Source organism: Anastrepha obliqua, chromosome 6 (genome assembly GCF_027943255.1).
Source record: "Anastrepha obliqua isolate idAnaObli1 chromosome 6, idAnaObli1_1.0, whole genome shotgun sequence".
NCBI classification, from domain to species: domain Eukaryota; kingdom Metazoa; phylum Arthropoda; class Insecta; order Diptera; family Tephritidae; genus Anastrepha; species Anastrepha obliqua.
The window spans coordinates 79,435,168-79,445,248 of record NC_072897.1 but is presented as its reverse complement, the minus strand read 5'-3'; the positions used below and the strand labels follow the sequence as shown (position 1 = coordinate 79,445,248).

General features: G+C 40.4%; 1 pseudogene; it reads right to left on the bottom strand.

Moving 5' to 3' along the window:
* Positions 1 to 1,552: 1,552 nt before the first annotated feature.
* LOC129250806 (putative nuclease HARBI1) lies at positions 1,553 to 9,561 on the bottom strand (annotated as a pseudogene).
* Between the last annotated feature and the right edge of the window lie 520 nt (positions 9,562 to 10,081).

Genomic DNA, 10,081 nt, shown 5'->3' with positions numbered 1-10,081 from the left:
AGGTTTTGTTATCAGTTTTGGAGGGATTACAAGGGATCAATTCTGTTATCTATATTGAACAACTAACGAAATTAAACAATGCAGTTGAAGAAAATCGGCCCAAACTGACAAATCGAAAAGTATTGTATTCCATCATCCCAATACAAGGCCACACATCTTTGGTCCCTCGGCAATAATTATTGGAGGTTGGTTGGGATGTTTTGCCAGATCCACCATATAGTCCTGACCTTGCACCATCTCATTACTTTTTGTTTCGATCTTTAAAAAACGCCTTGAATGGTATAAATTTCAATAATGAGGATGATGTCAAATCGTACCTGATTCAGTGTTTTGCTAATAAAAACCAGTAGTTTTATGGACATGGGATTATGATGCTGCCTGAAAGATGGCAAAAGGTCATTGATCGAAATGGGCAGTACATTACAGAAGTTAAAAGTTATTCAGTTCCATGAAAAAATTGTCTTTGATTTTCTAAAAAAATCTGAAATTACTTAGTTTCCAACCCAATAGATGAACGGAAAATGTGAAACTGTTACTGGTTTTTTCGACTTCATTAACTGATAAAGTTAAGGTTGTGCCGATTGCTACATTTGGTCAATCTTCGTGGTGCTGTGGTAACCACAGAGACCCTGCCCACTAGAGCCTATGCTTAGATAATTGAGATGCAGTTAAACGACGGATTGAACAATCCGCAGGATTATCTTTCGTTGACACGTACCGCCACTGATGGATGTTGCAGAATTTAATATCCTACTCCCCACTTTCCAAGTGCCTCTTAACCAGCCGCGGACCACAATCGAGTGGGGTCAAAATGTTGTCTTAGAAAAGTCTATGCTAGAGTATACATTTAAAACATATTAACAATTCTAACAATCGTGGTATACTAGGTTTATGCCCGAATTCTGTAAGCGAATCTCATCTCAAGTCACTAAAATTGAGATTATAAATTAGTGACTCTTTTTGTGACTTGAGACGATTTTGCTATTCAGTAAGGCAAATTCACAAGAAATTCACCAAATATAATGGTGAAAATAAATAGAGACAGTCAGCTGATGGCACGTATCGGCTAGAGATAGTCAAAAAGTTTAGCAAAAATTCCCTTATCGATTCCATATGTAATGGAATTTTTTAAACTCATTTATCAAGCGAAATTCTTCATCAAAAACATAAAGAATATGAATATTACTAAGCTCATACAAAATAACGTTTTTAATTTCTGTTTTATAAACCTTTTACCTGAATCGGATTATCAACAATTCAATTGAGACAAACAAAATTAGTAATCGATAAATGTTGAATTGCATCTTTATATACAATCCGTGGAAATGAACGAGCTGGGTAAGTTGTAAAATAAAATAAATTTCCTGATTTCTTTTAAAATATGTATTATTTGTTTTACAGATATACATTGCAAAACTAAGCGGACAAGCAAGGAGCCAATGCTATTCTAGCTTTATCGCAAGCCGTTGTCAATAAAGATTATAATAATAAATAAAATAAAGTGTATATATGTTATGTTATATTTCATTGAATTTTATTTTTTACAAAAGTTTTACAGTGTAAGTGCGTTCATGCAATTTTGTCGCGCCCTTCTGCCTTCAGAATAATATTCTGTTGACCTTATTGGTTCACTATTTTCATCATTCGATGGGTCTTCTGGTGGCATGGCCTCATCAGTGAATATGCCACGTTTTTGCAGCATATTGTGGAATATTACACATGTATAGATGATAGCTGCCGCATTTTTGTGCGAATATCTAAGAACGCGCTCTTTGGATAGACACCGAAACCGTGATTTCAGGACTCCAAAGGCACGTTCAATTGTGCTTTATATATGTGTTTTATTGAAAATCTCGTCGCTAGCGGAAGAAGGTGTTGCTATTGGTGTTAGTAGCCATGGCTCCAAAGGATAGCCTGAATCACCTAAAAGCCATTTAAATGCTCCCAAAATGTGTTCCCTGATGAGTTTGATTCTCACCGGCGAAGTTGTCCATATACCGGCGTCATGTCAAGATCCTGGGAATCGTGCATCGACGTTTTGAAAAATTAGTTCGTCGTTGCAAATCTAGGAATGGGGTTATTAGTTATAAACATTACAAAATGTTGATAAACCAGTATTTATTTTTTATAAACTTACGGCTTCAACATTAATGCTGTAGTATCCCTTGCGATTCATATACTCATGAAGTACTACTCCAGCAATTAAAGATTGCGGGGAAAGTATTGCAATATGTGTGCAGTCAATAGCACCTATGACGCCTTTTATTCCGAATTTGTTATGGAAGCTGCAAATTTTAAGCCGTTGAAATGGTGCAAATGTATATTTTGTACCATGTTTAAAACTTACCCCCTCTTTATGCTGTTGTAATGCTCCGCCTCATTGGGAAAACTAATTTCAAAGTGTTTGTGTTCCACTACCATTTTGCAAATTTGCTCAATACATCTCGACACGCTTGGTTGACTCATTGCCGAGAAGTGGCAGTTTCCTATAACGCTTTGGTAGGAGCCATTTGCCAGAAAATATAGTACTGAAACAAACTGAAAGTAATATGTTGTAATGCCTACCTATATATTTTTATTAATATATCAAGCCCACCCGAAGCTCAAATGAAATTCTCGAATTCCGCTCAAACTTGTCAAGTGGTTTGAGATCTTGAATAAGTTCCCAGCAGAAGGATTTCGGGAATCTTAAAAACCTCCTGAAAACGTCTTCTTCCAGGAGGAATGGGTCTTCCGTGCTGCGTAAACTTGCCAGAATCCGTCTTCGCATGTTTCTAAAACGTCAATAAATACACAATTATTCGTGTTCTTAAGAAATTTTTACCCAAAACATATTACTTCGCTTCATTTTCGCGTTTTTTTGCAATATATATAAAATAATTAATTCCTCTTCCATATTTTTCGTTTTGTGAGCTGCTCAGACGTAGATCACTAATTAGTGACTTTTTTTTGAGACTAATGACGTGAGATTGCTTACTGAATACCAACTAGTCTCAAAATCAAATTTCACCACGAAAGTCTCAATTAGTGACTTGAGACTGCTTACAGAATTCGGGCATTAGATTTGATGAAATAGATACTTGGCGATGAGCAAATGTACATGATGTCGCCCGTGTACATCTTTCGTTCTCAGATAGGCGGCTGCTGAGTAGGCACTTGCAGAAGCGTCACAAAAAATGTTAATTGTATTACTCTGGTTGTGCTAGTTCGCGTTCAGTCAACGAGGTGTACGTATTTTTTCATTTGGTATTAGAGAGAGACTATTTTGGTCCGTAGCGATACTAGATTAGAGTCCTATTTAACGAAAATATGAATCACTCAAGATACGCGTACTGTTCGCGAGTTTTAGGAGTCGCTCGAGCTCCCGTTCAGGGATAGATTTTAGCCTTTGAAAGCTGTAAGCACCCAGGTAGCATAGTCTAGTTTTCGAGAGAGCCGGACAGTAGCACAGAAGATGCTTCAAGATTTCTTTTGTACCCGGCTCATTACATTTCCTGCAAACGTCGTTAATGGTTAAATTTAGCTCGTAACCGTGTGCTGCAACTAAGCAGTGCTGTGTTAGCATACGAGTACCTAGTAAAGTTCTGCAGTTTCTTCTATCGAACGATATAACCGATTTAGTATACTTGTCATCATCTTGCCTTTCTTAGCACGTGTTCTTCTAGTTATTTTTGAATTGTGCGCAGGGGTTTAAGTACCTGAATTACTTGACTTCCGTTGCAAGCCTCGCGCCTTTTTTAGCTATTCTATACACTGTCTCATTTCCCTCTATGTCTTTATGCCCAGGAACACAAAAAACACAAAATCTGTGGTTACGAGCAAGATTGTTAGTTGCTTTCTTGCATTCATGGACACTTTTGGATGATACACAGTATAAAATTTATTGCGCAGTTATTTGGTGCGCCTGTATATACAAGCTCTGCTGCTTTCTTTACAGCAAATATCTCAGCTTGAAACACAATACAAAAGTTGGGGAGTTTAAATGACTTTTCGATGCTTAATTCTTCACTATACATATATGCTAGGTTCTAGAGGTAAGCTGTTCGGTTGCTTGTAGTTTCACAGCTGAGTTTGAACCCCGATTTTCTGCATAGGGATCAATCGGTGTTACGTTGAGGATAGCCTCGAGAATTGCCGTTGGGGTGGATTTCATAGCTCCCGTTATGCAAAGCGCGGAGAGTCGTTGAACTTTTATCAATGGCCTGAGATATGTTTTCTTCCTTACTGCCTTCCACCACACCACTTTGCCATATAGTAATATAGGTCTAACATTTGCAGTTTAGCACCAGTGCAAAAGAGCAGGTGATAGCCCCCATGTGCTTCCAAGCATCCTTTTACATGCGTATAAAGCATTCGTGGTCTTCTTCACGCTCTCTCCACAATCCTTCTGCAGTTCAGGAGACTTACAATCCAATGACATATGGCAGAATCCATTTCTGCACCATTAAGGCTTTCTAAAATAGCGTTAGTTGATACATTGTTGAATGCCTCAGTAATGTCGCAAAGCATATTCCTTATATTCCAAAGCTTTTTCAACATTGAAGACTAGAGTATGTAGTGCAGTCTCCGGGGATCTGCCCTTAAAGTACGCGTGTTGTGAGTTTGACAGCCCTTCAAGACCTAACCTGTCCTTTACGTATAAAGACGACACTCGCAACGTAGGGCTCACGAATGTCGGTTCCACCCCTCGATTTGCAAGACATAGCTTACTTTGAATTATATAATTAAAAAGTGACTCACCTCTTTCGTTGATGTCGGTGCTGTCCCACGCGAATGATGGGCATTGGCGTCGGCACCAATAACGAGGTCATGCTTCCTTTCGCCGGCTATTTCTACCAGCCTTTGGAGCTCTCTAGATCGTGTTTCTTCATCGTGTGGCGTGTAACAGGACTCCAGGAGTAGGTTACTGCCACCCTCTTTTGTTTCCTTTTCTTAACAGTATAACAGTTCTTACACTAACCACTCTGTTCGGTATATAAGTGTTGAAGGTTGGTGACCTTAATCCAGATACCACGTTGCCCGAGGCTAACCATGACTCTTGTACAAGGGCCGCGTCGTAGTCGCTCTCCTCTAGAGTAAGGAGAAGCTCGGCTGAGGCCAGTTTGCTGCGGTAAAGATTAATTTGTATAACCTTCAGCATTTGTCTTTGGTTCTACCGCTGGGGTAGTTTTTATAGCCGTTGCACTCGCCTCTTCACCTTCACTAAGGTTTAGAGAAGAAATAGGGATTTCCTCTAATCATAGGTCCTTCTGAATCTCCTCTTCCGCTAGCGTGTTGTAATTTTTGACCTTCCCTATGCCACTTTTGGAGGCGCTCTCTAAGCCCCAAGACATTTTCCGAAGAATACCCTCGGCCAACTTGTTGATTAGGAGGATATAGATTTGCCCCTCGCCTTTAACTGGCTTGATGACCTTTAACACCCTCGAATCACCCGTTGGCACATAGTAGACGTAGCGCATTTTCTGGCTTCACCACTCGAGGGATACGAACCTTCGCTTTGGGTATAGCTCTGCCATAGCTGTTTTGGATGAGGACGTTTCCAGCTCTTTGGTATTGTCAGCTGTCGTCCTTGGATTTATGTTGTCGTAGCATCATCTTTTTCCTCTAGTCTCTTACCAGAAGGACCTTCGCATTCCGTTGATCGCCGCTGCTAGCTCTTCCTCTGTACGGTTTGTAAACTTCGTATTTGAGGCCTCGCACCATTTTTTGTCGCTGAAGTACCCTCCTCAACCTTGTCTTTTGCCCAGACCAACCTATCCTTCTCCTCCTTCGAAAGTTCGGTCCGGTTTTCCAAACGAGCGCAGAGTTTAATCGCCGCCTTGTATTGCGCTTTAGCCTTAAGTCCCTCTTTGTTCGGCTTAGCTCTAGGCCTCTTCTCCAATATGGAGCTGGCTTTGGCAGCTTCGCCAGGAGAACGCATAAGAGACTCCTCATCGGCGGTGTTGATGTTTGCAACGCTTTCGTGATCCGAGTCTACTGGGACTATGGCATCACTACGGTGCAGTATGCTGGAGTTGTTGTTGGAGTTACGATCCGGGTCTACATGGACTCTGGCATCACAACTCCTTATAGTGGCAACTACTGGAACCTACCCCAATCCCAGCAGAGATGCAGTCGCTGGCGACGCGGCTTATACATTCACTGCGCCCGCCGGTGGTAGCTACAGTTTCTTTTACCGACGTTTGGGGTAATATCCCAACCCGCTGTTTACCTTTATCGGACCCCAGCATGATTTTATTCCGGTAAGTCAACCGTTGCATTTTATGCCTTTTGCCAGGCACCCCATAGCTATGACCCGAGAAAGGACTCATATAGCACGAGCGTGCATATACAACTCGTGGATTTATTTGCGTGATCATACCATATGCGTCTGTGCTAGACGCACCGCATCTCCTGGTAGGCCGCGTCATTATCACGGACACGCTCCAAAAGATCACAACTCGCCTCACCAGGGGAAGGGTGATGTCCATTGCCCGATCGCCACCCACGGGGAGGGTTTGCTAAGAGGATTTTTGCGCCTTTTTTGTATTGATATTTTTGCTTATTGTGTGTTTTACGTCTTTCCAAGTAAATCGTGGAAATCCATTTAAAATAGCAATGAGAAAAAAATTTCAATGCCTGGGCTTATTCCGCATTTTGACTCGGCAATGGTAAAACAAACCTTGTAAGATGTTTCGCAAACTCGATAGCTTTTTCCTTGTTAGTTTTTGCCCAGATCCCTTTGGACGTTTCTATCGGTGCAATATCAGATGTTGGATGTAACATTGTTTTCGTTGCCTTCCACAGCGAACAGTCCGTAGCTTGCGTAGGCGAGAAGTTGGACAAGTACTATTGAAATTCTGCATTCTTTTAGTGCAGTTTCTAACTGTTTTGTGAGCCTGTTGTTTGTCATTTTTGTTTTTATTTTTTTCACCAAATGCGCCATAGTTTGCGCTTTTAATTTATTAAAGTCTTAATGCGATCGTTAATGTGTGTGGCAGAGTGCACTCTATTTCCGGCGTTGCCGTCCATGCAGCATTTAGAATGCATTTGTTGAAAAGTTCGAAGGCAATATCCAAATGAGTGTTGGTTTTTAGCGGAATATTTAGTAACAGCGAGTCCTCGACCAATTCTTTAAAGTAAAAATCAGTGTCACTTGGCTTGATAAGAGCTTGGGACCTGTATCTATGGTTACTCTATTTGATAATACACTTTTGTTTGTGCAGAAGTCCATGACGTCTGGTATTTTATTTGGGTCGCTAGGCCAGTAGGTAGAGAGCCCTGAAGAGAAATTATGCAAGTTATTCGGCTGCATGGTTCTCAAAAGTTTGCGTCCTCTAGGCGTTATAAGGCGCGAGCCCCATTGGACATGTTTCGCATTATACTCGCCGACTGCTATAAATCGACCCCCTAGCGTTTAAAATAAGTTTGGTATTCTTCGCTGTTAATTGAATGATTTGTAGGGCAATGTACAGATGCAATGACTAGAGAACCCATTCGATCTGTAACTGTTATAGCTTGTAGGTTAAATTCATTGATGCTTCTATTGACTATATGTGCAAAATTACTTTCATCCTCTTCCTGCGGAAAATTGGTTGTGGTTGTTCCTGTACCGGAAAGCTGTTTATAGGGCTCTCGCGTAAGACATCGTATTCTTAACCAAGCTCCTTTTTTCGCAGACTGGGATACGCTTTTCGTTGCAGGTCCTTGTAAAGAGTACAACCCGTGTTATAGGCGGGATGGTTGCTTTCACTTAACACGTATTTTACTTCTTTGGAAGTCCCTTTTCGAGGGCAGTCAACAGTTAAGTGATTGCCAACGCATTTTGCACATCTTGAGCTACTGTTGTAAAAGTGCTTATTATGTTCATAACGTTGACATTAGCATTTTGGGATTTTATGCCGTTTTCCTGGTGCTTCAAATTTTATTTTTGTGTAAAGCAAGTTATCACTAGCGTAAATGTCTTTATTTTTGCAGTCTGCCTTGAGACTAAGGTAAAAGAAGAGAAGAGGTATTTTTGTTTGTCTTTGACGTAAATTGCAAATATTTGTGACATGGTGACCTAGGTCTTCAATGGCTTATCGAATATTTTTTACAGATGTTTACGGGTTCCTCTAAGAACTATATTAAGGTTTTTTCCCTCTTTTAATTTATACGTATAGGACTCTGCTTTCTTTTCCGTTAATGGCTTGGTTATTTTAGTATAGTTTTCAGGCGAAAAGGGTAGGATTTTAATTTCACTTCCACTAATACCTTTTGACTCGAAGCTACCTAAAGCTATATTTAAAAACAGTTTGTTTAATGGCTGGATGTTACTCACACCTGATACACAAGTCCGTGGGGGAAGGCCTAGGTTCCTTGCGCGTTTGTGGTGGTGTAGTATCATGAGGCATTTCCTCTCCATCAAGAAGGGCAAAACGATGTGAATTGCTTGACGAGGGTGTTGCGAACCAATAATTGTGAAGTTTTGACTGTTTTGTTTTAGTTGTGGAAGTTTACCTGGACCTTGCTGATATAGCGCGGTTGGAGCTGCGTACTTGATTAACTACTTGCAGTGATGCTGGCAGACATTCGTTTGGCCAGGCGTTTATGCCATAAGTGGCTTTAAGTACATAGATTTTATCATAAAATAAATTTTCACTTTACATCACTGTTTGCAGATGTCAGCAGCTTTTCAGGAACATGAAACAGCTGGAGTTTAATATATTTTAGCAAGATCAGTTTTGAAAGTTTTTTTTTAATTCCAAAACGCATTAGCATTGCTTCAATTATTTTTAAAAATAAGTCTTGGCAAATTTGCCTTCAACGCCCCATACCGGTAGCCGAATTATCACGACCCGAAAGTGCCTACGAAAGCTGCGATGTTTTGTGGAACTTGTTCGTCCTGCGCACCCACTTATTTTTGTAATTCACACCAGAGCCACTCCGCAGGGTAAGAAATTATGACAAGAACGCCGAGATTCATCATCTGCTAATTGATGCAAGATGCAAATAGCCAGAAAGGGGGCTGATGTAGCCCCAAACATTACGGTGAAATAAAAATATTCTTTGATTTTATCGTTTGGATTTTGTCACCAAAATATACGCTGATACTGAGTATCTTCTTTTTTCATATCGATACATATTTTCAACATCTGCTAAGAATGCATTCTTAAAGAAACGCCAATTTGTGAGAACTGAGGATGAATATGTTTGTAGGATCGGGCCCGTAGCTAAATTATCGTTTACGGATTTGCCGTTACTTGTTTCGGCCAAGGCATTAAACACAATACTCGCTTTTGTGGTTGATGACGATTCTTTCATTAGCGGGCGGTGTGGCAGATAGCAAGACGTGGGTGATGTATTGCTGACTTTCATGTCGCGATGCAGTGGATTCATAACATTGGCTGGTGCCATTTGACCATGCTGCAGATATTCGTTGAAAGTAGCCTGGTATATCTTTTTAAGTGTAGGGTTCTGTGCCAAACGACGCTCCAGATGAAATAACTTCTTTAGGGCTATATCGTTTATTAAACCGATACATCAGGAGGGATTAGGTGTTGATAAAAGAAACCATTTTACCACATACTTACCATCTTCCATACGGTTAGTAGAATTTCTATAGAAATATTCACACCACCGATCTAATTCAGAAAACACGCGTTCATCCTGGCATTCTTACATCTCCAACAAACGTTCTAATAATTGCTCAACATCACATGTAAATAGGATTAAGTGAGTATTGGCGATGGCTGTATATTGATTTTTCCAGATAACAAAATTATGTACATTGTCCGACTGGTTCTCCTCTACTTCCTCGATGAATGTCTACACGGATAATGTCGTCATAAACGTCGTTTCCCAGCAAACAATGACAGGAAAGCACAGGATATGGTTATTTATGATGCTTTAATAGTGTTGACGCCTTAATCGCGATTATTATTTGATAATGATCGTCCAAAATACTACACAGGTCCCCAATGCTAGGTTAGGTTAAATTGCTGCCCTTAATGAACTTCACCCGATGTATGATATTTAAGCCCGCAATATCCGCAGGTTAAGCGAAAAAGTGAGAGCCCAGATGCCTAAATCCTTGCCCCACGAGAGCAGGGCAGCTGAGAAG